Genomic DNA, 26,454 nt, shown 5'->3' on the forward strand with positions numbered 1-26,454 from the left:
TATATATATATATATATGTGAGCACGCCTTGTGGGAGGAGTCGTCCAGCCCCTCGTCGGAATTCCTTTGTCTGAGAAGTTGCTGAGAGACTGGCGCTTTGTTTGATCAAAATTTTTTCTAAACCTGTGAGACACATCGAAGTGGACACGGTTCGAAAAATTAAGCTGGTTTTCGGTGAAAATTTTAACGGCTGATGAGAGATTTTGAGGTGATACTGTCGCTTTAAGGACTTCCCACGGAGCGAGACGTCGTGCAGCGCTCTCAGGCGCCGTCGTCAGCCTGTTTCAAGCTGAAAACCTCCACATTTCAGGCTCTATTGATCCAGGAGGTCGTGAGAGAACAGACGTTTCAGAAGAAGTCAGTTTCAGCATTTTATCTGGATATTCCACTGTTAAAGGAGATTTTTTTAATGAAAGACGTGCGGACGGATTGCAGCGTCGGCTCGCAGCCGCTGCGACGCTCCGCCACAGGAAAAACACCTCTGTTGGAAACCTTAAGGACAGGTTGGAACATGTCCAGCTGTTAAACAATTTCTCAGATACTCACTCCACTGAAAGCCATCAAAAGCCACCTGGATTTTACAAATGGTTATCAACACGGAGGTGTTTTTCCTGTGCCGCCGCACCGCGCCGGCTGCGTCCGGCTACGTATATATATATATATATGTATATATATATATATATATATACGAGGTCTATTAGAAAAGTATCCGACCTTATTATTTTTTTCAAAAACCATATGGATTTGAATCACGTGTGATTACATCAGACATGCTTGAACCCTCGTGGGCATGCGAGAGTTTTTTCACGCCTGTCGGTTACGTCATTCGCCTGTGGGCAGCCTTTGAGTGAGGAGTCGTCCACCCGCTCGTCGATTTTTTTCATTGTTTAGGAATGGCTCAGAGACTGTTGCTTTGTTTGATAAAAAATTTTTCAAAACTGTAAGGCACAACTGAGTGGACACCATTCAATAAATTCAGCTGGTTTTCGGTAAAAATTTTAACGGCTGATGAGAGATTTTGGTCTGGTAGTGTCGCTTTAAGGACGGTCCACGGCGCCTGACGGTGATCTGCGCTTCGAGGCGGCAGCGTCTCGCCGTTTCAAGTTGAAAACTTCCACATTTCAGGCTCTGTTGACGCAGTAAGTCGTCAGAGAACAGAGAACTTTCAGAAGAAGTCGGCATGAGGAATTTATTCGGACATTCCATTGTTAACGGTCATTTTGTAATGAAAGAACGTGCGGGCAGAGTCGCATGTCGGGCCGGACCCGACCGCGGGGGGTCGCAGCAGGAAAAACACCTCCGTTGGAAATCTTAACGGGCAAGTTGGAACATGCCCAAGCTGTTAAACAATTTCTCAGTTACTCACTTGTTGAAAGCCATTAAAAGCCGCCTGAATTCTACAAATGGTTTTCAACACGGAGGTGTTTTTCCTGTCGCGGCGCACACAGATTTGCCGAGTCGTCACGGAAACGACTCGGCGAATTTGCGCGTACGTCTTTCATTAAAAAAATGTCCTTAAACAGTGGAATGTCCGCATAAATTCCTCATGCCGGCCTCTTCTGAATCTTCTCTGTTCTCTCACGATGTCCTGGGTGAATTAAGCCTTAAATTAGGGTGTTTTCATCTCGAAACAGGCCGACGACAGCGCCTGGAAGCGCTGCAGGACGTCCCGCTCCATGGGAAGTCCTTACACCGACAGAAACACCCCATAATCTCTCATCAGCCGTTAAACTTTTCACAGAAAACCAGCTTAATTTTTCGAATAGTGTCCACTCGGATATTCCTCACAGGTCCAGAAAAAATTTTGATAAAGCAACGCGCGCTGTCTCGAGCAGCGTGTGAAACAAAGGAATTCAGCCGAGAGGGCGGGACCACATCTCACTCAAGGCCTGCCCACAGGGAAATTACGTCACCGACACGCGTGAAAAAACTCACGCATGCGCACGAGGGTTCAAGCATGATTGGTGTAATCGCATGTCATTCAAATCCATATAGTTAAAAAAAAAATAAAAGGGTTGGTTTATTATCTAAGAGACCTCGTATATGCACACAAATCCTTAAGTAGTCCTGCTCGTGGTATGCCACCTTTTGAATACTCACTTCCTTTTCTCATCCTGGAAGCAGAGGTCGCTGCCTTCCATCCTGACACATCTTTGCGGATGTCTTGTAGAATGCAGAGGGAATGTTACGCTGCCTTGCTTCACTCAGCTGATTGCAACTGGATCCCTGTGCCTCTTTACAAACTAGGGCAGAAATTTTGGATTTCTTCTGAGAATTTTCTCCCAAGAATTGAGTCCATGAAACTATATTCATGTTTAATTGGCCTTTTTTTTATGACAGGATCATTAACCCCACTGCTGTCAGGCAGACACCGTCATGCTCCCTGAGGATCTATCCAATATTTCATGTCTGTGTGTGTCAGTTCACTTATACGTGTGGTGGATATTGAATGTGTGCTGCCATTGCCGGGTTTATCAACACTCTGTGGACTGAGAGGGATATGGAGCAGAGGCACTCTTTTGGGTAGCTCTGCCCTTCATCTTGTTCTCCTTCTTCAAGCAGGATCAGCACTGTGGGTATCCAGACAGACCAAGCACATTGCCTGTGGGTTTCCACTGAAGTAATATGTTGTCATGTCACATCCTTGCTCTGTGCCTGTATTTTTGTACATTTATTCCTTTGTTTGTGTTTCTTGTGGCTGTCTCCTGGTTTGGTGTGGATATGTGTGCGCTTGAGTATTGTGTGCCGACTACTTCCTAACGCCAATCTCCTGGCACTCATCGCTTCTCAACACTGCGATATGTCAAGCCCAGTTTTTTCATTCAGTCATTGCCAAACCTCAACCCCTGGCTATCAAAAGTGAAGCCACCCGGAAAAGGAAAAAGTTGCAGTTCCTTGAATGGCCAACTGAGGCTGAATCCAAAACTGTCCATATTTAGAAGAGAAACATGCTTACAGCCTGGTACCTCTGACAATAATTGTATGGGGTGTGAATTATTTTCAATAACTCATTACTTTAAGAGGTTTTAAGCCATAATGTTGTGCATAATTAGGACTAGCTCTGGCTGCTAGTTGCTGTGGAGGACCATGTCTGTCCTTTCTGAGCATTTTCCGGACCATTTCAGGCAATGGACCCAAATGCTAGTAAGAAGGACACGGGAAGGATTACAAAGGAAAAGATATTTATTGGTAACAATAAAATAAATAATGTTGCACTGGGGGTGCCTGCAGAATGGAGAGATGACCTGCCTCCTGGCGGTGAAAATAGGGAGCTGCAGTATCCCAAGCCAATCTTGAAGATAAACTGAGAAAAGTGGTTCAGGGACCAGGACCAGGTGGAACGCTCACCTCCAAGACCAGGAACTTAGGGGAATGAAGACACAGATGGTGAGTGAATGCACTCGTAACACTGAAGCCACCAAACAGTCACTGTTCACAAAAGGCTTAATACAGGATTCTTCAGAGGCATGGAACTAATGTTCTCTTTTTAGGAAACAAGGTTTACTGTTCAGGAATCGTTCACAGTTCATAAATTCTATCCACAGTTCCTAATTTGTATCCAGAGGTCAGGGGTCAAGTGCTGCATGTTGTGACGCAGTTCCAGTTAAGCAGGATTAAGACAGCTGGTCTCAATACCGTTTGATATCAGAGTTCATGCAGTTGTTAGGAAGAGTTCTTGGAACAGTTCTTTATCATAGCACAGTCACAGACAGGGAACAAGTGAGAACGGAATCCCACTGAGATGAAAAGGAACTTAACTGGCGTGTAGCAGAGCCGTGCTCTGAGCAGAGAGCTGAGGAGTTCCAAAGTGACGTTGCTGTGCAGTTAGCCAGAACCAGGGACCAGGGCAGCATGGGAGCTGTGCAGGAATCACGTGGAACACCAGGAAAGACAGTTCGCTCTAATATAGGAGTTAGATAGTTGGCCAGGTTACCTGAGGTTTAGCTGTGGGAAGCTCCAATGTCTTAAGCACATGGGAGCAGCAGAAAGATGCAGTCAAGGTCACATAGAGGCAATCAGGCTTGGTTCTAATGGAAACTGTCTGGGTCTTGGATCGTGAAGAACCTGGCGTGGCTAGATCAAGGAGTGTGGAATCTGCAATCTCAAGGAACATGCAATGCAAACTGCAACACAAGTATCTGGCAACTACTGACCAGAAAGTCAGGGTTTAAACAGTCTGTCACACATCAGTCACTCATCTGCTCCAGGTGTGGGAAATAACAGAGGGTGCCATCTGGTGGAAAAATTAACACATGACAACTGGTTAAAAGACAATTAAAACAAGGATCCGGGGGAAACCCTGACATATCTGCTCACGCAGTTATTTGTCCAAACACATCAATGAAGATTTCTGTGCTCCAGTATTACCTTTGAGGGAAATTTTCATTTTGTTTAATTTTTATACATTTGCAATGTTTAGCAGCTATCACTAACTTGATGCTACTTGATGAGGGAATAAGCCACTCATAATTTTAATATAAACACCTAAGCCACCCATTATGAAAACCACTCAGCCCCAACGACATAGACCTGAGCCAAGGTTACCATGTTAGTTTAGCTTGTTCCGTCACATTATGTTGGTGGCATATTCGAGCTGCATTTGCCCCTTTTGTTTTGCTCATGTTCCACTTCATTACCCTTTTTATTCACGGTTTAGTCGGGGTGTAGATGGAGTTGGCACTGCCAACATGGTGACACCCAGAGCAGCAATACTTGAGCTTCAAAGCAGCTTTTCGGGGTCTTTATAGAAACCGTATGGGTGACGTCACGGTGGGTTGATCCAATATATGTACAGAGTATGATGACTGCCTGTTCATTTTTTTCGGTCACTGCAGTGTGGCAGTACATACCATTTGACCAACTCTGAAAAGTGCATTCAAACTTTGCTTTCTTGGACTGCATTAACTTTATGCTTCTGAGTAATCCTTGTGTCCCGGATAAAAACAAAGTCAACCAATTAGTTCACCACATCATCCAGCTAACCTCAACCGCAAGAGCTCTCCATAAACTCACTCGTCTGTCACGCACTGTCTGCTCATGCCTGATTCATTCTCAGTCTTCATCCTACCAACTTCACATCTGCTTCACTCACCTCATGAACTCCCTCGCAGTAAGATCCTCCTCCTCTGCCATCATCATCATCATCATCATCATCATCTCAGAGTTTGGCTCTGCAGGTCTCCGCTGTCACTCAGCATGGACTCTAGAAGAGAGGCAGAATCAGCCCCGCTTGGGACTCCGTCTCTGAATATTGATATCCTGTCAGAAACTTTGCCTCCACCCACCTCACTTTGCTGACATTTAACAATAGACCTTTATTTCTTTCTTTGAACTCTGGGTTCTACGTCCTGCATTTGGGTTCATGTCTCGATTGCAACACGGACTTAATAAAAGTTTTGAAAAATCTTATTAAATATACACCAAATTTTCAAAAATTAATTGCAGGAGACTACCGAAAAGGAATTATGTAGTTTTTTGGTTGAATGTAACAGAAATTATGTATATTTAAAGGTGAAAAGTGGTCAGCCATTGTAGAGGAGGTGTAGTTCAGTGTCGCATTCATTCAGTGTCACGTTAGTTCAGTGTCGCGTTAGTTCAGTGTCGCGTTAGTTCAGTGTCGCATTAGTTCAGTGTCGCGTTAGTTCAGTGTCGCGTTAGTTCAGTGTCGCATTAGTACAGTGTCGCGTTAGTTCAGTGTCGCGTTAGTTCAGTGTCGCATTAGTACAGTGTCGCGTTAGTTCAGTGTCGCGTTAGTTCAGTGTCGCATTAGTTCAGTGTCGCGTTAGTTCAGTGTCGCGTTAGTTCAGTGTCGCGTTAGTACAGTGTCGCATTAGTACAGTGTCGCGTTAGTACAGTGTCGCATTAGTTCAGTGTCGCGTTAGTTCAGTGTCGCGTTAGTTCAGTGTCGCGTTAGTTCAGTGTCGCATTAGTACAGTGTCGCGTTAGTTCAGTGTCGCGTTAGTTCAGTGTCGCATTAGTTCAGTGTCGCGTTAGTTCAGTGTCGCGTTAGTTCAGTGTCGCGTTAGTTCAGTGTCGCGTTAGTTCAGTGTCGCATTAGTACAGTGTCGCGTTAGTTCAGTGTCGCGTTCGTTCAGTGTCGCATTAGTACAGTGTCGCGTTAGTACAGTGTCGCGTTAGTTCAGTGTCGCATTAGTACAGTGTCGCGTTAGTACAGTGTCGCGTTAGTTCAGTGTCGCATTAGTACAGTGTCGCGTTAGTACAGTGTCGCATTAGTTCAGTGTCGCGTTAGTTCAGTGTCGCGTTAGTTCAGTGTCGCGTTAGTTCAGTGTCGCATTAGTACAGTGTCGCGTTAGTACAGTGTCGCGTTAGTTCAGTGTCGCATTAGTACAGTGTCGCATTAGTACAGTGTCGCGTTAGTTCAGTGTCGCGTTAGTTCAGTGTCGCGTTAGTTCAGTGTCGCGTTAGTTCAGTGTCGCATTAGTACAGTGTCGCGTTAGTTCAGTGTCGCGTTCGTTCAGTGTCGCGTACACACAATAATGGCAAGAGATCAGTTATTCAAGCCTCACTATGGCACAAATAGACAGCAGTTAATTGTTTTTATGTGGTGTTGCCTGCTCATCAGTGCTGTTTGTGTGTGTTACTGTTCATCCTAACTGACTGTGCACTGAACCACACCCCCTCCACACATTTTCTACTCAGTCTCACACTTTTATTTCATGCTCCAATCATGAAATGAGTCACATTTTTGTGACGTTTTTTTATTTTACCATTTTTAACCATACCACGCTCTGTTCCCCTAACCTTAACCATAACCAGATCCCCCCACCGCATCATCCCACATTTCCTCATACCATCACAAAATGAATTTGTGCTCCCATTAAAAAAATTGTCGCTTTTCATGAAGGTATCACAAACTAATATTAATTTACTTTTCGTGATGACATCAAAAAAATGGCGTGAGATTGGGTTATGTGTTTTACTGATTTATATTTATTTAGGAGCACTGTACTCATGCGATATCCAGGTGTGGGATTTCATAGACATTTGTGATTGCTTTGCCTCTGACAGTCCAGGTTTGTTGATAATAGGTTCCTGGATTTCACCATCGAATGATTTATAAAAACACAGAATTCATATACCTTATTTCCCAAAGTAAAAGTTGCACCTTTTTTCTGTACAACCCCAATTCCAATGAAGTCGGGACATTGTGTAAAATGTAAATAAAACAGAATACAATGATTTGCTAATCCTCTTCAACCTACATTCAATTGAATACACCACAAAGACAAAGACAAGATATTTAATGTTCAAACTGATATACTTTATTGTTTTTGTGCAAATATTTGCTCATTTTGAAATGGATGGCTGCAACATATTACAAAAAAGCTGGGACAGTGGTATGTTTACCACTGTGTTACATCACCTTTCCTTCTAACAACACTCAGTAAGTGTTTGGGAACTGAGGACACTAATTGTTGAAGCTTTGTAGGTGGAATTCTTTTCCATTTTTGCTTGATGTATGACTTTAGTTGTCCAACAGTCTGGGGTCTCCGTTGTCGTATTTTGCACTTCATAAGGCTCCACACATTTTCAATGGGCAACAGGTCTGGACTGCAGGCAGACCAGTCTAGTACCCGCACTCTTTTACTACGAAGCCATGCTGTTGTAACACGTGCAGAATGTGGCTTGACCTATTTTGCTGAAATAAGCAGGGACGTCCCTGAAAAAGACATTGCTTGGATGGCAGCATGTGTTGTATCAAAACCTGGATGTACCTTTCAGCATTGATGGTGCCATCACAGATGTGTAAGTTGCCCATGTCATGGGCACTAACACACCCCCATACCATCACAGATGCTGGCTGGTCTTTTGCCCGAAGTACACGACGTCCATGATTTCCAAAAACAATTTGAAATGTGGACTCATCAGACCACAGCACACTTTTCCACTTTGCGTCTGTCCATTTCAAATGAGCTTGGGCCCAGAGAAGGAGGTGGCCTTTCTGGTTGTTGTTGATGTATGGCTATCGCTTTGCATGGGAGAGTTTTAACTTGCACTTGTAGATGTAGTGATGAACTGTGTTAACTGACAGTGGTTTTCTGAAGTGTTCCTGAGCCCACGCGGTAAGATCCTTTACACAATGATGTCGGTTTTTAATGCAGTGCCACCTGAGGGATCGAAGGTCACAGGCATTCAATGTTGGCTTTCGGCCTTGCTGCTTACGTGTAGGAAGTTCTCCAGATTCTCTTATCTTCTGATTATATTATGGACTGTAGATGATGGAATCCTTAAATTCCTTGCAATTGAACATTGAGAAACATTGTTCTTAAACAGTTGGACTATTTTTTCATGCAGTTGTTCACAAAGTGGTGATCCTCGCCCCATCTTTGCTTGTGAATGGCTGAGCCTTTTGGGGATGCTCCTTTTATACCCAATAATGACACTCACTTGTTTCCAATTAGGCATTCTTTGAGCATTCATCAGCTTTCCCAGTGTTGCAGGCATCCATTTCAAAATGAGCAAATATTTACACAAAAACAACAATAAAGTTTATCAGTTTAAACATTAAATATCTTGACTTTGTGGTGTATTCAATTGAATATAGGTTGAAGACGATTTCCAAATCATTGTATTCTGTTTTATTTACATTTTACACAACGTCCCAACTTCATTGGAATTGGGGTTGTATTATCACCTGTCTAATTTGAGATTTTTGTACACTGCTGGCAATGTACTTTTTATGAATGGAATTTATTCTTTTATTATTCAAGTTTATTTTGTTTTGTGCTTTGATTCCTGGGAAAGCCCTGTACAAATAAGCATCATTATTATTGTTATTATTAATAATAATAGTAATAATAATAAGAAAAAACGTGATTTTTTTCAGTGTATAAGTCCCATTGGAGCACAAGTTGCAGGGCCTCTCAAATTTGTAAGAAAAAAAGTGACTTATACTCTGGAAAATATGGCATACATACGTACATTTATATAGGAGCTAAATATTGCAATTTTTCATTTGTATTTAGTACTTTTTAATAACTGGTAAAATATGAAATACAGATTTTTGCACAGTACACATACATATACAGTGCATCTTGAAAGTGTTCACAGCACTTCACTTTTCCCACATATTGTTATGTTAGTCTTATTCCAAAATGGAGAAAAGTCAGTTTTCCCTCGAAATTCTACTCAACACCCCATAATGACAACATGAAAAAAGTTTTTTTTTTTTTAATTTTGCAAATTTATTAAAAGTAAAAAACTAAGACATCACATGTACATTAGTATTCACACCCTTTGCTCAAAACTTGCTCAATGTTGATGCACCTTTGGCAGCAATTACAGCCTCAAGTCTTCTTGAATATGATGCCACAAGCTTGGTGCAGCTATCTTTGGGGAGTTTTGTCCATTCCTCTTTGCAGCACTTCTCAAGCTCCATCAGGTTGGATGGGGAGCATCGGTTCACAGCCATTTTCAGATTTCCAGAGATGTTCAATCTGATTCAGGTCTGGGCTTTGGCTGGGCCACTCAGGAACATTCACAGAGTTGTCCTAACCCACTCCTTTGATATCTTGTCTGTGTGCTTAGGGTCATTGTCCTGCTGAAAGATGAACTGTCGCCCCAGTCTTAGGTCAAGATGGGATGGTGCCTTGTTTCCGTCAAGCATGATGCCTGACATTCACGCCAGAGAGTTCAGTCTTTGTCTCATCAGACCAGAAAATTTTGTTTCTCATGGTCTGAGAGTCCTTCAGGTGCCTTTGGCAAACTCCAGGTGAGCTGCCATGTGCCTTTTACTGCACAGGGGTATTCAACTCCAGTCCTCCAGGGCTAGTGTCCTGCACCTTTTAAATGCATCTCTGCTTCAGCACACCTGAGTCAATTAATGAGGTCATTAGCAGCGCTCTGGAGAACTTGACTGCATACTGAGGAGCTAATTCAGCCATTTGAATGAGGTGTGTTGGACCAGGGACATATCTAAAAGTTGCAGGACACTGGCCCTTGAGGACTGGAGTTGAATACCCCTGTACGAGGAGTGGCTTCCGTCTGGTCACTCTACCATACAGGCCTGATTGGTGGATTGCTGCAGAGATGTTGTCCTTCTGGAAGGTTCTCCTCCCTCCACAGAGGAATGCTGGAGCCCTGACAGAGTCACCATTGGGTTCTTGGTCACCTCCCTGACTAAGACCCTTCTCCCCCGATCGCTCAGTTTAGATGGGTGATCAGCTCTAGGAAGAGTCCTGGTAGATCCAAACTTCTTCCATTTAACAGATGATGGAGGCCACTGTGCTCATTGGAACCTTCAAAGCAGCAGAAATGTTTCTGTACCCTTCCCCAGATTTGTGCCTTGAGACAATCCTGTCTCAGAGGTCTACAGACAATTCGTTTGAGTTCATGCTTGGTTTGTTCTCTGACATGCACTGTCAACTGTGGGACCTTATAGAAGACAGGTGTGTGTCTTTCCAAATTATGTCCAATCAACTGAATTTACCCAGGTGGACTCCAACTAAGCTGTAGAAACATCTCAAGGATGATCAGTGGAAACAGAATGCACCTGAGCTCAATTTCGAGCTTCATGGCAAAGACTCTGAATGCTTATGTACTTCTTTACATGTGATTTTTATTTTTACTAAATTTGCAAAAATCTCCAAAAAAGAGAAAAGAATCCACATCATTATGTGTGTGGAATTTTGAGGAAAAAAAAAAAATCCATTTTGATATAAAGCTGTAACATAACAAAATGTGTAAAAAGTGAAGTGCTGTGAATACGTTCAGGATGCAATTTATACAGTAGATCAAAGTGACAAATTTTTCTGTTTACATCCCAATTGTGCAACTTATGCAGAACAAGCACGATGCATAAACACATACACCGCTCGCAATAACCCAACATATATATCACTGCCGCTGATGGTGATACTCACTTAATGCATAAAAGCACCAAAATGCATTGATTGTCACAGCTGACAGCTTCAGTTTCTCTCTCATACATCATGCAGAAATGCTCAAACAGCATGTCTGCATCTTTGATGAATAAAAGCACACACCAGAAAAAATATTTCTTGAAGATGTGCTCTGTTATCTTCACGACACACAGCATTGACATGTTTGCTTCTTGCAGCTATTGTGCATTTTTTTTTAGTCCTGTTGCTCATCACAATGGATTAACATGTTAGTAGCACAATATTTGCATTATTTTCTGCTTGTCTGCTTTTCTGCCCATGCAGAATGAATCAACTCAATTATTCTGCTACATTTCGTGCCAAAACACAGGATTTCTGTTTGCAACAAACAACCCAGGAATATATTAAACCAATCACTTGTCTCTCACTAACCACCAGGTTAGTGGCCCAAGGCAGATTTATTTGAAAAAAAAACTCCTGAATTCCAGCTAACTGTGCATTCACACTCTGTCAGAATAAAGTTGAGTAACCCTGACTGTAGCCTGAGGCAAGTTTAAATCTCTTCTGTAGCAGAATTAGCTTTTAATTTGCAGGGTTAATGTTATAGTTATATCATTTAACACTAGACAGGCCGACGTGCTCTGAGAACACGGCCAAGAACAGACAGTGCACAACCACATACTCCATTTAATCAATGCTGTCAGAAAGTATGTTTTTAATTTCAAGACTGAACCCATTATGGAGGTAAGAGGAGAACAGTGGTATCCTAAAGGTGGCAAAAGAGTTCTGGGTTCAGTCTCTCAAAGAAACAGGAAAATATGAAAGAACAGCACTTAATTTACCATTGTAGATGTAAAAGGTGAGTCCCATACTCTTCTTACTGAGCTTCAGTATACAAATAACGAATGTTTATGAGTTCAATGGTACGAATATTTCATGAGGTGAAACCTGGAACAAACCATTCAAGGAGGCGAAATATTCGTTCCATTGAAAGAATGTAAAAACATTCATTATTTGTTTTATATTATGGCTAAAATATAGATCTTTGTCATTTGATGTTTTATTAATTTATAAACAACAGAAAAGGGACTTACATTTTGATGTTTCACTGCTGCTAAAGTCCAAATTGTGATGTGTAGTCCAATGATGCTGTGCACTAACTTCGGACTTCCATAAAAATAAGTAAGACTTTGTGTCGTTCAGCAGTCTAGCCAAAAATCATGTCAGCTTTTCATCTGAACAGTTCTTCATGCATCCAGACGGCTTACAGTGGAGTGGATTTTGTGTGTGTGTGTTTATTACAAGAATTAGCAGCGTCAGTTAGCTCAATCAAATCGTAGTCTCGGTAGAGTCGTTGTCCCCCATGCATGCACGCACACACAACCAGGTCAGCACTTGTGCGTGTGTGTACTACCAAAAAAAAAAAAAGACTGTGTACATCCTCAGTGCAGTGAAAAAAAAATCACATCAGGAATTAGTCCAGCTTTTCATTCTAACTTCCTGCTAACAGCCTTCAGACAGCGCAGTGGATTTGTTTTGTGTGTGTGTGTGTGCATGTGTGTGCACGTGTGTGTATGCCCACGTGTGCACAGTGCAATGGTACCAAATGTATGGAACCAATTTTGCACTCTAAATGGAACCAAACTGCAATGCAACACATGGGACGAATCTGTGTCATCTGACATACAAAGCACCAATCAAATGACAAGGATCCACTCAGCCGTTATATTAAAGAGTATTGCCCTGGGGGTTGGGGAGTGGTTGGGGGAGGGTGAGTTTATGTTGTGACTCTGTGCTATGTAAATACATTGAATTGAATTCAGGGATGTGCTACTTAGACTTGACATAGGGGAGGTGATGGTCTAGTGCAGGGGTGGGCAATTAATTTTTACAAGGGGCCACATAGGGAACCTGAATTATGTCCAAGGGCCACACCATCGATAACTCGGCTGTCTCCCATTACAAATTTTTACAAAACATTACCTATTTAACACCTTTTATAGGTCATTTTTATTATTGTAATAATATGTAAATATTTAAATATACCTAAATAAACCTCTCTAATGATTTGCAACACACAAGCTTGACATTTTTAAAATATGTAATAATAATCACAGACCTCATGAGGGCCAGACAGAGACATGCAAAGGGCCGCATGTGGCCCCCGGGCCGCAGTTTGCCCAGGTCTGGTCTAGTGGTTAGGTGTTGGGCTTGAGTCCAGAAGATCATGGGTTCAAATCCCCGCCTGACTGGAAAATCACTAAGGGCCCTTGGGCAAGGCCTTTAATCCCCTATTGCTCCCGGTGTGTAGTGAGCGGCTTGTATGGCAGCACCCTGACATTGGGGTGAATGTGAGGCATAATTGTAAAGCGCTTTCAGCATCTGATGCAGATGGAAAAGCGCTATATAAATGCAGTCTATTTACCATTTACATGTGCTGGGCTATGGCATGAGGAAGAAGATGGGCGGCCAGTTCCATTCCTCACTGACTTCTACCCTCCCCAGCTATTAGTCAGGTACCCATTTTACTGTAGGGTGGACAGCAGGTGGGCATCAGCCATAACACCCCAAAGAGATGTGCCCCAAAAAATGTAATTGTTTCTATTCTGTGTAATGAGCAAGTGGCTCTGTGTGATAGGAGCTGGACTCCATTCTATTGACCACAGTTTGACTACAGGTAAGTGCTTCAGGCACCCTGTCTGTGTCCATGGGCAAGACAATTAGTTTATTCATTGCCACTTCGACCTCACTATGGGACCACCTTGGACCCTGGATGGCAACCACTTGGGGAGGCATCAGGCCCACCTTTAAAATGTAATCGATGCAGCACTGCAGACTCTTATGATCCACCAGTTGTGTCCATGTCTGCAAGTCCTCTACCTAGACTGCATACAAATTCTTGAGAAACAGTTTGACCAATCTTGGGCACTGAGCAGCACTGGGCAGCAGTCTATGAGACTTCAGATGAATCCTCAGGGAAGCCACAACAAGTCTGTGGCAAGAATTCAGAAACTGGGTCCTTCTATAGACCCTACAGTTTTGCAGAAATTCTCCAGCGTTTTCCAACAATGTGGTCAGTCTCCTTGAGAGCCCTGTTGATATTAGAGTACTATGTCCAGCAGTGTACCTCTGAATGTTGTAATCAGGATGCAGAGTCAAGGAGCATAGATCCTATTTCACCATGGTTACCAAATCCATGTGGACCAATGCCGTTCTTGTAGCCAGCCCTGTCTGTGCCAGTGGTTGCTTTGAAATCACCCATAATCATTAAAATCAGTCATCAGTCACAAAGTTGACATTGACAGGGGTTACATACGGTGCTTGTGGAAGAAGCTGGTCTGCCACAGCAACTGTCACTCCCTCCGTTTGCCAGCCATTGGGGGCAACCACTCCAAAAGTAGAAATGACCCCTCAGCACTGCACAAGCTGCCATCTTCCAAAGACCCTTGGTCCTCTCCTGTGATTTCTTCTTATTCAGAGATGAGGCTCCAACCATGTTTCCTCCATCCCCTTCATAGTGCACGCTAGCACCCCAAAGGAAGGCAGGTGCAGTTACTCCTATGGAGAGGGGAAACAAGAACCTACTGGTTTTTTTCAAGGAAAAAACAGAAGCATTTAACAGTTTTTCAAATATGTTAACGTTGACTCAGTCGTTCTGAGATCAAAATAAGCAAATACAGTGAATGGATAGTTTACATAATCCTGACTTCATAATGACCAAACAACAAAAAACTAGATGGTAACTGAGAGAGTGTGTATAACCCCACGGTTATTACCACTGCTCTCTGGCAGAAAAAAAAGCAACTAAAATTATTTTACTGTATCAGAGCATGATGATAATAAGGACAAAGTCATGCAGAAAGACATCAAAGGCAAAATTTTGAGCTTGCTCTAGACCCAAGGACCATCTTACCAGAAAATCTGCTCAAAATCTTTTTCAAAACATCTTGCTTGCAGAAAGACAAACAGGCTAGTTGTGTACCTTCTACCCTTCTGGTGTCCTTTGACAACAGACCTGGAGAAGAAAATATGAGTTCCTTGGTGGGAGTGATGAGTGGAAGGCTGAAAGTAAGTGAAGCAAGTCGTCATACTGGATTGAAATATGTTAGGAGTGAAGGAGCAGAGTGAAAAGCATCCATCAACTTCTATATCTGAATTACTTCCATCACTTTGTCACTGTGGCAACACCTCAGTCATGATGAACACAAATCATCAAACAGTGCCTCAAATGAATGGTGACTCCTTTCCAACACGCTGAGTGAAAATCCTGAAGACCAACAACAACATTAAACATCTGTAGCATCAACTGTCAGGTTGGTAATCCAACCCGTAGGTGCATGTGTATGTCACAGCCGAACTTTATGGTTTTGTATGTGACATATTGGATATCTTCAAATAGGGTGACCAGATCTCTTAAATGAAACTGAACATTTCCAGTTTGGCAGTCAGTATGTCATGTCCTGGATTTGTGACTGGATTACTAAACACTGATTTCCTGGATGAAATGTGATGAAATTGACACACTTGCAGAGAGATTCATTTATCTCTGCAGCATCACGTCTCTCGGCCCTCAGACTTTGAGATCGATAGACACTTGGGAAGAATGTCTTGAGGAAGAATGTATAAGGTCCCTGGACAGAGGAGTTTGGCTATGCTGATATCTTTACAGGAAACTACAGGTCCAAGTCATTGAGTTCTTGGTGCTTCCTGTCTTACTGTATTGTTGAGAGACTTAGACTCTAACCAGTGACCTAAGGCGATGACTACATGTCAATGGTACAAGGTGTCTTTGGTGGAGCCTTGGGTACCACTGGTATGACTGTATGAAATGAACAATTACTTAGGGAGACTCAGAAGAGAAGTATCACTATGCTCATGATCCAGTATGCAGGTGCTTCAGTGTTGAGGATCTCAACAGCAGGAAAAGTCCAAGAGGATGCCCACATCTAACCTGGCTACAGGAGATGGATGGTTTCTTTCGAGAAGAGGAGATGGATCGGGTGTCAGCCTGGGTGTTTGCCAGAGCTCAAGGCAGTTCAGCAGCATTTCATCAGAATTGTACTGTCTTCATGGACTCCTGGCAGGGGACGTTGAAGTTTGCCTTCAAAGACCACATGGTATCACATGTTGGTAGATTTCAAGACATCAGTTACTTATCAGCAGGTACTTCAACTCCTAGATCTGATAACCTCACCCTGATTCTATCCCGGGGTTAACTTCTGGCTTAAGCACATTTTGGTGATGTTGTGGATTCACTTGATATTTGTCTGTTTCTGGTTGAGCATGCAGAGGTTTGCTTTGTATACGTATACAAGAAAATGAATCAAATCCAGAGTCGAGTCTCCCATGTGCCTTTTGGCAAACTGTGCCTGAAATTCTTCACAGAATTGTATAACTCCTTCCGGGTGGAAGCAGTGTTTTGGTGGCTTCTCTCACTCATCTGTCTTTTTCTGTTTTTGGAATTTAAATATTCCTTACATTACACACTGTCAAAATCCAACCTCTCGTCTGCATGGATAACAGGTCAAGTCGGAGATTGCCTAATTGGGTGAAATACAATGGGAACCCCGTGTCCCCCATTGCCGCTACAGTTACAATAAACACCCAGCAGGAACCCTGAGCATGAGACAGCTAACAGTGCACTGGTGAAACAACAAGTAATCAACGGGGGATCAGGTGGAGAAGGTGCTGGCTTGTAAACTAACTGCTGTGAAGGTGGATGAAAGCTGCAGCAGGACATCAGACCCTGATTGTCCGGGATATCCCAGCCATTGGACCAGGTTAAGGATCTGTCAAGGACCACGTGTTTATTTGTTATAGATTTTCTCTGTGTCCACCATTCTGTCAGGGAATCTTTCAAGAGACAATCTTTGCAGCACGGACAGACTGACATGACTACACACCACAAGCTGAGAGCTTCCTGCATAAATCCCCTCTTCACTTCTCCATGTTGCTGTGGTCCAAGCACTCCATGTGCATCTGATGATTTCTTTGGTCATAACGGTGTCAAATAACATCCAATATATTGTCCACCACACATTTATTTGTCCATCTTGCTTAATTTTTGGAATTAAAAAAGCCCTTATGTTAAGTGACAGCACAGGCTGTGGTGTGCACATGTGCTACACTAAATTTGTGTTATAAAGTGAGTTCCACATACAGAAAAACTGTGATTTTTACAGGATTTTCCTCTTTGCCATTCATTCTTTGACACATCTAACTTATACTCTGGTTAACTATGATTGTCCTTGGTTAGAAAACAGGGTAGGTGATCTCCAGGAGCTGGTGAGTTTCAGTTTTTGTACCATTAAAATAGAGGCTAAACTGTATTTTTAGGGTTTTGTTTTTTTTATGAGAGAGAAAACATCTTCAGCTGAGCAGTCCGGTGGATGATTGACTCACTGAGTGCCATATGTGAATCTGCTGTGTGCATGTACTTCATCTGAATCATCGTCATTGTCTCTCATCGCGGCGTTTCACCCACTGAGTGGTGATGTGTGAGAAAACATGAATTCCCATCAAATACGCGCACACACACAGTTTGACAGCTTGCTAATGGCAATGCCGTGTAGACTGCAGCATGCTTGGATGTGAGCGGTCCCTTTGACCAACAACGGCGGTGATGAGCCGCGGCGACTCCGGCCTGTGGCGCTCCGTGTTTATACACTCATTGTGATGTGGCTGTGGGAGTTTTTTTTTATTATTATTATTATTTATAGTACATGAAAGCTGATGCGTGCTGTTGGCACGTGCACTCATAAGTCACGAGGAAGCCCAGAGCTCAGCGTGGACTCAGCTGGCGCTGATGTAACTGTGGGGTGTGAGGAGACGTAAAGGTGACTCTGGGAATCTGTGCTTATTTTCCACAATAAATCCGCTGTTTTCTGACAGATGCAGACTTTAATCTCTTCATCCCTCATCTTCTTCTTTGTGCCCGTTTGTGTCCCATCACACTTCCAATCAGTTTCAGTTAATTGTACAATAGAGATGCTCTGAAAAAAATTGTATTTAAATATGAGCAAAAATCACAGATGCAATTCTGCCCTGATTAGACCAAATGAACGTCTTTGCCGTTGGTGACTGAGGTCATGTGATCGATGTTTGAATCCTCCCAGGTCCTTTGAAAGGGGATGAAGGTTGAACCCAGTTTATTTACTTTAACAGTTTGTTTTAACAAAGGTCAAGGTCATTATGGTCAAGGTCACACATTTAATTTTTTTTTTTTTACTCCGATAGAGTCACACATGGACATGGATCATATGTATTTTATGTATAAATATGATCAGAAATAAAGCAAACAAAGCAATTTTGTTTAATCAAATATTTTTAAAAATATCCAAAGTATGCATGTACATATATTGCATATATTGTATGTATTGCATTGAGGTTTGGGGAAACACATATAAAATCAATACCAATTCAATATTTTTATTTGAAAAGAAAGCCATAAGAATTATCAGTAATAATAAACCATATCATGAGCCAACTAACCCACTATGTATCTGTTTACATATTTTGAAATTCAGGGACTTAATCGATTTCATCACAATACAAGTTATGTAAAAAGCAAAAAAATAAACTTCAACCTCAATATGTCCACAATCTGCTTAAAATGATGGATTGCAGTTATAATTTGAGAGGAACATTATTATTTGATAAATTAAAGACTCAAACTAACAAAATAAGTCAGTGTGTTTCTTTAAGAGGTGAACATATTTGGAATAACTGTCCTGATAACATTAAATTATTTGATACTTTGATTGGCTTTAAAAGATTTTATAAAAATAATTTCTTGTTATAGTATGAATGATTAAGTTTACTGATTTGTGTTATTGCTATTTGGGTTTGTACGTTGTGCATTATTGTTTATTTTGTTGTGATGAGAAATTTCAGTTCAGTGATTAATCTAAATTGTCTGTAGTTTGTTCCTTTGGTAATTGTTGTTATAAATATATACATATGTACATAAAAATACACACACACACACACACACACACACACACACATATATATATATATATATATATATATATATATATATATATATATATATATATATATATATAATTTTTTTATTTATTTATGGTAAAAGGGGTGGGTGTATATAAGCTTGTGCTTCTGCCTACACCCTTTGAGTTGTACGGGTTGATTGTGAAACAGTTTTTTTTTTTTTTGATAAGGAGTTTTCTCCGCCAAGGAGGTTATGTTTTCGGTCACGTCCATTTGTTTGTTTGTTTGTTGGTTGGTTGGTTGGTTTGATTGTTAGCAGGATTACTCAAAAAATCCTCAACGGATTTCAATGAAATTTTTACCAGCTTAGCATCTTAGCATCTTAGCCTAACTCAGAAGTCATTAAATTTTGGTAATGATCCGGAACACGATCCGGATCCAGTAATTTTTTTTAAGGATTCTTTATCATTGCAAGATAGAGCCAGTTTCAACATTTTTGTATCTAAGGGCCCTGTCCCACTGGGGAGAGGATCAACTGCGCATGAATTGAGTATACAAATTGCGGGCGTCCGCAACAAAAATGGCCAAAAATGACAAATGTCCCAGTATGAATTACGGATATATTAATAATATATAGGGAATATATGATGAACAATCAGTGAGGAAACTGATCCGACACATTGAGATTATCACGGCAGTATTACGGGTGTATTATGAATTCATCGCGCATGTGTTGCACGTGCACAGCATCAGCATTGCGGTCATAAAATAAGCTCACTCGGGCCTTTCGGCATCACTATTCACACCAACAATACAGGCTCTGGAGCAAGTGCTGGACTTGGACAAGTTGATCACAGAGTTAATGTTCATGTTGTCATGCGAGGGTTAACTGTTCATGAGTTTGGGGAGCGGGAGGGGGGAAGCCGCTCCGGGTGTGAGAGGGTGTGTTTTTTTTTTTTGAGAGTGTCACAGAAAACAGACTTCAGCGTGAGTTGTGGCTAAACAGCAACTCTTCCTTTTGTTGGTGTTAAATTAAAGTCCTGGATTGCAGCAGCTACGTCTTTGTGGATTTACACAGCGGACCGGCACTGACTGGCAGGTATGTCGCTTTCTGCCACATATAGTACTTTGGGTTTACGTGACGTGTTTGTTATGCATTCACAGATTGTCCGCAAATCAGCTGCAAAGCAGATGTAATAAAAACGCTTTATTCATGGCCAATTTGTATGCATTCGCTACAACATATTTATTTTGTGATGTGGACATGATGGGCACGATATATATCTGTTTTACACACTGCCCCAGTCCACTGCCAAGCCCCAAATCCCCAGTTGTCAGTTGCGGATATCAGCGGTTAACGGCAGATATACAGCGCATAGAGTGAGTATGTATTGTGTATGAATTGAGTATGTATGGAGTATGTAAGGCGGATGTTATCCACATCCAGATTTTTGAACAGCTCAAAAATCCTGGCTACGGACATGCGTGCCTCTGCGGATGATCACGGGTGTGTTCGGATGACGGCCGACTCATATAGGCATGTTACACGGATATTGCGGTTGTTTGGCGAATATGGGCCAATTTTGTACGCAATCCATATGCAAATCCTCCTAAACACCAGTGGGACAGGGCCCAACTTCATGAAGACGGGTCACAAAGGCTGAACAAAAATTAAGTTACGACACAACAATAATTTAGCATTTGTTTCTCCTCATTGAATAAACTTACTAGAAAATAAAAAAAACTTGTGTAGTTCATGCAGTCTCTCTTTATAAATACATTTGCTGACGATCTAAGGGTTTGACCACTGAATCTGAAACATTACGGTAGATACGTGAAACGATGTGAAATAAGTCTCTTTGTCAAATGGTATTTCATTTGACATCAGTGACCCTATGGCCTTGGCGGAGGTTTGCGCTCTTCGAGTGCTTCTAGTTTTACGTTGAATTTGTGTGTGCACTGAATAAATTCATACATTTCATACAATTCATAATACACACCCACACACACATTCACACAGGATTGAGGGAGATACACACCACCACCATCACCACCCTAGAAGAGGGGGAGGTGGATTTCATAAAGTCAAAAATCCATTGTGCGTCAGTAAAGACGAGCTCGACCACTCTTGGTATCTGTGTTTTACTCCACAGCTGCTTTTGCTGTGCAATTTCTCCTCAACACCATTTTTATTGACATTTTTCCTCCCATCATCCCCTCACCTCATCATGTTAAGTCCTTGTGGTGTGCCTCCCTCTCTCTGCTTCACATTCATCCTCACTCTTTTTTCCATCCTCCCCTCCCTCCACATAAATCCACCCGGACAAATGTGTAAAACTGAGCGGTGACACTCAGAAACATCAGGCTTAGGCATAAAGAGGGATTAGAGCCAACACCGAGGACAATAGGGTACAAACATCACATGGTGAAAACGAATAAATCAAATTTTTAAAAAACGCTGTGTGTGTGTGTGTGTGTGTGTGTGTGTGTGTGTGTGTGTGTGTGTGTGTGTGTGTGTGTGTGTGTGTGTGTGTGTGTGTGTGGAGGTGGTTTACTAAGTCTCATTCAAATGCAATAATTACCTCCACCAACAAAATCGGAGGTTATGTTTTTATCTCTGTTTGTTTGTGAACAGCCTGGGGCCCACAGTGGTTCATATATCATTATGATTTTTTTTTTTTTTACTGAAGATTCATATCCTGATAGGCAAGAACTGATTCAATTTTCAAGGTCATAGGTCAAAGTCAACAAAAATCTTGGAAAACAGGAAAAAAAAAAAATTCCTGTCTTTAACATTGAATGAATATTCAAAATTCACAACACTGTCAAAAAAGATCAAATCTGTATATTTCACAGCATTATGTAGGATGGTGTCCTTTACTGACTGACAAAGTTTGGTCTGGATCTGATCCAGATTACACAGCTTGTGGCCATTTCAATTTAACATTGAAAACACCATTATATATATATATAGTGTGTGTGTGTGTGTATATATTATATGTTATTCAAACATGCCCCAATCACTCTCATATTTGAAAGTGAGGTTGCAGACTGACTCTGATCTGGATTGTGGATTTTGTGGACATTTGATTTTAATATTGAAAAGCCTATTTGATGTACATTTTGCATTTTATCTCAGTCAAAAGTGCCTCAGTCACTCTCATTTGTGACAATGAGGTGCAAACTGGCACTCTCAATGAATAGACTAAGTTTGATCTGCATCTGATCCGTACAGCAGATTTAGCAGATTTGATTTTAACATTGAAAAGCCCTTTTGATGTATCTACATTTTGTATTATATTTTATCTTATGAAAAGCCATTTCTGACAAGACTTCGACCTAGAAAAATTTTTCCAATGTAAAAATTTGTGGAATTGGGAACTAGTGTTGGCAGAGTTTTGCGCTCTTTGAGCATGGCACTAGTTATTTACTGCAACTTAAGTTGGCATGCAAAAATTAAAAACATTCCTTTGCAAAATTCTGCCTTCAAGACTTTCCATTGACGCAGCAAGACGGATGGGAGGTGCACCCAGTCTGCAGTTGATGGTCCAAATGTTCTTTGTTCTTAGCTACTGTGGCACATGCTTCCTTTTAATCTCTGGTTGCACTCAGACAGCATTTGGTTCAGACTGATGTTATTCTTAAGGTTGTTCCACGATGACTGACAGTCTGTCCTCTCAGACATCAGCATGAGCTCTCAATTCTTCCTACGTGATCGAATGAAGCACCGCTCGCTGTGCTGACAGCGACTGTTATACATCTGCTTCCTTAGGCATAGTGACGCATGCCAGCTGATCTGGAAATGATCCTAAATAATCCACCAAAATCTCTTTCTCACTGGCTGGAAAATGGGTTTGACAATTGTTCAACCATTTTTTAACAATGTTACTTCAGAAAGAATAACAAACATTTTCGAGGCATTGCTCAAAGTTTGCTGATTTGTACAATTTTGGTCTTTTTTTCAGGGTTTTTCTTCAGACTATTTTCAGGTGAAACTCCACCATGGGTCCTGGATGTATTCACCCAAGCAGACGACTGGAAGTAGCCACCTATCTGCCACAGCCAGGAGAAATGTTGGCGTTGCCTTTCTCATTACACAAGTCTTTTTTCTTGCATGAAAGTAGCCAGTATCAGCCAAGCCTTCCAGCCATTTCAAAGTACTCGGGTTTGAGTTTGATAGATCAATGTCTGGGTTGACCAGTGGGCACTCGTGGATGATGTGCTGTGTAGTCTGTTCCGTAGCGCCGCATACACAGGTTGCAGTTGGAGGTAAACCCCAGCAGTGCAAGTTGGCATTGAATTGGCAAACGCCTGTCCATAACCAGTTCGGTGTGATCCATTCTGTGCAGGGAAGATCTGCATCTGGTGGTAAACAAATGCCTGGGGTGATCATAAATTGAGAAGGAGGATTCCGCTGCTTGGACAATGTTACAATTTGAACAGGGCAGCCACATGTCAAGAAGGGGGAGAGTGTCTTGAATCCCACAGAGTCTTGTTTGTGAGTCTGAGTGTGACATTCTCAGGAAAGAGATACAGAGACAATGCCAGATAGAAAAGGGAGCAACTCAGTCGGCGTTGGTCTGAGGCAACAATACCAACTCTTGAGGGTCTCATTGAGCAGTCCAGCTTTTTTCATATGTGACCTCCGGCACCACATGGGGCTACTTAAGAGATACTTCACATCAGTCTCCCCAAGTACCACTTGAGTGGTACTTGACTATCTCCAAGTACCACTTATTTGTCACAGTCTTCCAGTGTGTCAAGGATTTTATATAGTTCATGCTTATATTATCATTTATTTTATATAGTTCATGCTTATATTATCATTTATTTCCTTTTTTATGACTACGTGTACTTTTCCTCTTTTTGAGAAGAGGAGGTTTTAAAAAGAAAGACTTGTCTGCATTCTTCATGATTGAGCAAACTATTTTTCATTTTGCATAAGTGCCTCATCCTGCTTTGGTCGAGCCACAAGGCTCATGTCGCAGGAATGGAAGGTTCCAGCCGTCACCTTGCCTTGATATCTCCCTCTTGCAGACATGACTCATGTGTAACCTCTCCCTGACTGTCCTTGTTTGTTTTTTCTCATGTTGATGAACTAAATAAAAAGCTGGGCCAGAGGAGGGGATTTTAAGAGAGCTTTGGAGCTGAGCACTTACAAGCTGCTACTGCTCGCTTCTTATTCTCCTCCTCTGCGCAGAGCATAAAATATATTTGTCTCTCTCTGACTGGTTTCTTTATAGTGTCTGTGCCTCTCATTTCTTTAAAACAGGGTGCAAACCCAACACAGTGGTACTCAAGGATTCTCAGAAAAGACTGACCACCAAAGAGAGCTCATCATCACCTTAGGTCACTGATCAAGTCTCGCAACCATCCAGTAAGACGAGAAGCACCAAGACCCTAAAGACTTGGACCTTTACTCTCCTGCAAAGAAGTCAGCATCGCCAAACACCTCTGTCTAGCAACCTCTCAATTCCACAAGCTCTTCCCATGCGTCTCCTTAGTGACAGGAAATTTGGGGTTCCACAGGGTCTGTCTTAGGTCCCCTGCTCTTCTCCCTTATATAGCAACCCTTGAGCGCATATTGTAGCATTTTGGTATTACGTTTCACTGCTATGCTGATGATACTCAGTTATACATGCTGATAATGGCTGGTAATCTCATCCACATAAAATCCTTTGAAGATTGCCTTGCATCAGTGAAAAGCTGGATGTCTAGCAATTTCCTACTTTTAGAATAGAAGAGAATGCTTTTTATTGTCATTATACAATGTACAATGAGATTAAAAGCCAACTCCAAAATCAGTGCAGGCAAGTGAGAAGAAAAGCAGCGATATCAAATAATATGTATCAAAAAATATATATACGATGTAAACATTAGAAGGTAAGGTGCACTGATAAGACTGAAATCAATCAATCAATCAATCAATCAACTTTTTTTTATATAGCGCCAGATCACAACAGACAGTTGCCCCAAGGCGCTCCACATTGTAAGGCAAGGCCATACAATAATTATGAAAAACCCCAACAGTCAAAACGACCCCCTGTGAGCAAGCACTTGGCTACAGTGGGAAGGAAAAACTCCCCTTTAACAGGAAGAAACCTCCAGCAGAACCAGGCTCAGGGAGGGGCAGTCTTCTGCTGAGACTGGTTGGGGCTGAGGGAGAGAACCAGGAAAAAGACATGCTGTGGAGGGGGGCAGAGATCGATCACTAATGATTAAATGCAGAGTGATGCATACAAAGCAAAAAGAGAAAGAAACAGTGCATCATGGGAACCCCCCCACAGTCTACGTCTAAAGCAGCATAACCAAGGGATGGTCCAGGGTCACCTGATCCAGCCCTAACTATAAGCCTTAGCAAAAAGGAAAGTTTTAAGCCTAATCTTAAAAGTAGAGAGGGTATCTGTCTCCCTGATCTGAATTGGGAGCTGGTTCCACAGGAGAGGAGCCTGAAAGCTGAAGGCTCTGCCTCCCATTCTACTCTTGCAAACCCTAGGAACTACGAGTAAGCCTGCAGTCTGAGAGCGAAGCGCTCTAATGGGGTAATATGGTACTATGAGGTCCCTAAGATAAGATGGGACCTGATTATTCAAAACCTTATAAGTAAGAAGAAGAATTTTAAATTCTATTCTAGAATTAACAGGAAGCCAATGAAGAGAGGCCAACACGGGTGAGATATGCTCTCTCCTGCTAGTCCCCGTCAGTACTCTAGCTGCAGCATTTTGAATTAACTGAAGGCTTTTTAGGGAACTTTTAGGACAACCTGATAATAATGAATTACAATAGTCCAGCCTAGAGGAAATAAATGCATGAATTAGTTTTTCAGCATCACTCTGAGACAAGACCTTTCTGATTTTAGAGATATTGCGTAAATGCAAAAAGGCAGTCCTACATATTTGTTTAATATGCACTTTGAATGACATATCCTGATCAAAAATGACTCCAAGATTTCTCACAGTATTACTAGAGGTCAGGGTAATGCCATCCAGAGTAAGGATCTGGTTAGACACCATGTTTCTAAGATTTGTGGGGCCAAGTACAATAACTTAAAAAGCAGGAAATTAGAGGTCATCCATGTCTTTATGTCTGTAAGACAATCCTGCAGTTTAGCTAATTGGTGTGTGTCCTCTGGCTTCATGGATAGATAAAGCTGGGTATCATCTGCGTAACAATGAAAACTTAAGCAATACCGTCTAATAATACTGCCTAAGGGAAGCATGTATAAAGTGAATAAAATTGGTCCTAGCACAGAACCTTGTGGAACTCCATAATTAACTTTAGTCTGTGAAGAAGATTCCCCATTTACATGAACAAACTGTAATCTATTAGACAAATATGATTCAAACCACCGCAGCGCAGTGCCTTTAATACCTATGACATGCTCTAATCTCTGTAATAAAATTTTATGGTCAACAGTATCAAAAGCAGCACTGAGGTCCAACAGAACAAGCACAGAGATGAGTCCACTGTCCGAAGCCATAAGAAGATCATTTGTAACCTTCACTAATGCTGTTTCTGTACTATGATGAATTCTAAAACCTGACTGAAACTCTTCAAATAGACCATTCCTCTGCAGATGATCAGTTAGCTGTTTTACAACTACCCTCTCAAGAATCTTTGAGAGAAACAATGGTTCTTGGTC

This window comes from Thalassophryne amazonica, chromosome 13 (assembly GCF_902500255.1).
Source record: "Thalassophryne amazonica chromosome 13, fThaAma1.1, whole genome shotgun sequence".
NCBI classification, from domain to species: domain Eukaryota; kingdom Metazoa; phylum Chordata; class Actinopteri; order Batrachoidiformes; family Batrachoididae; genus Thalassophryne; species Thalassophryne amazonica.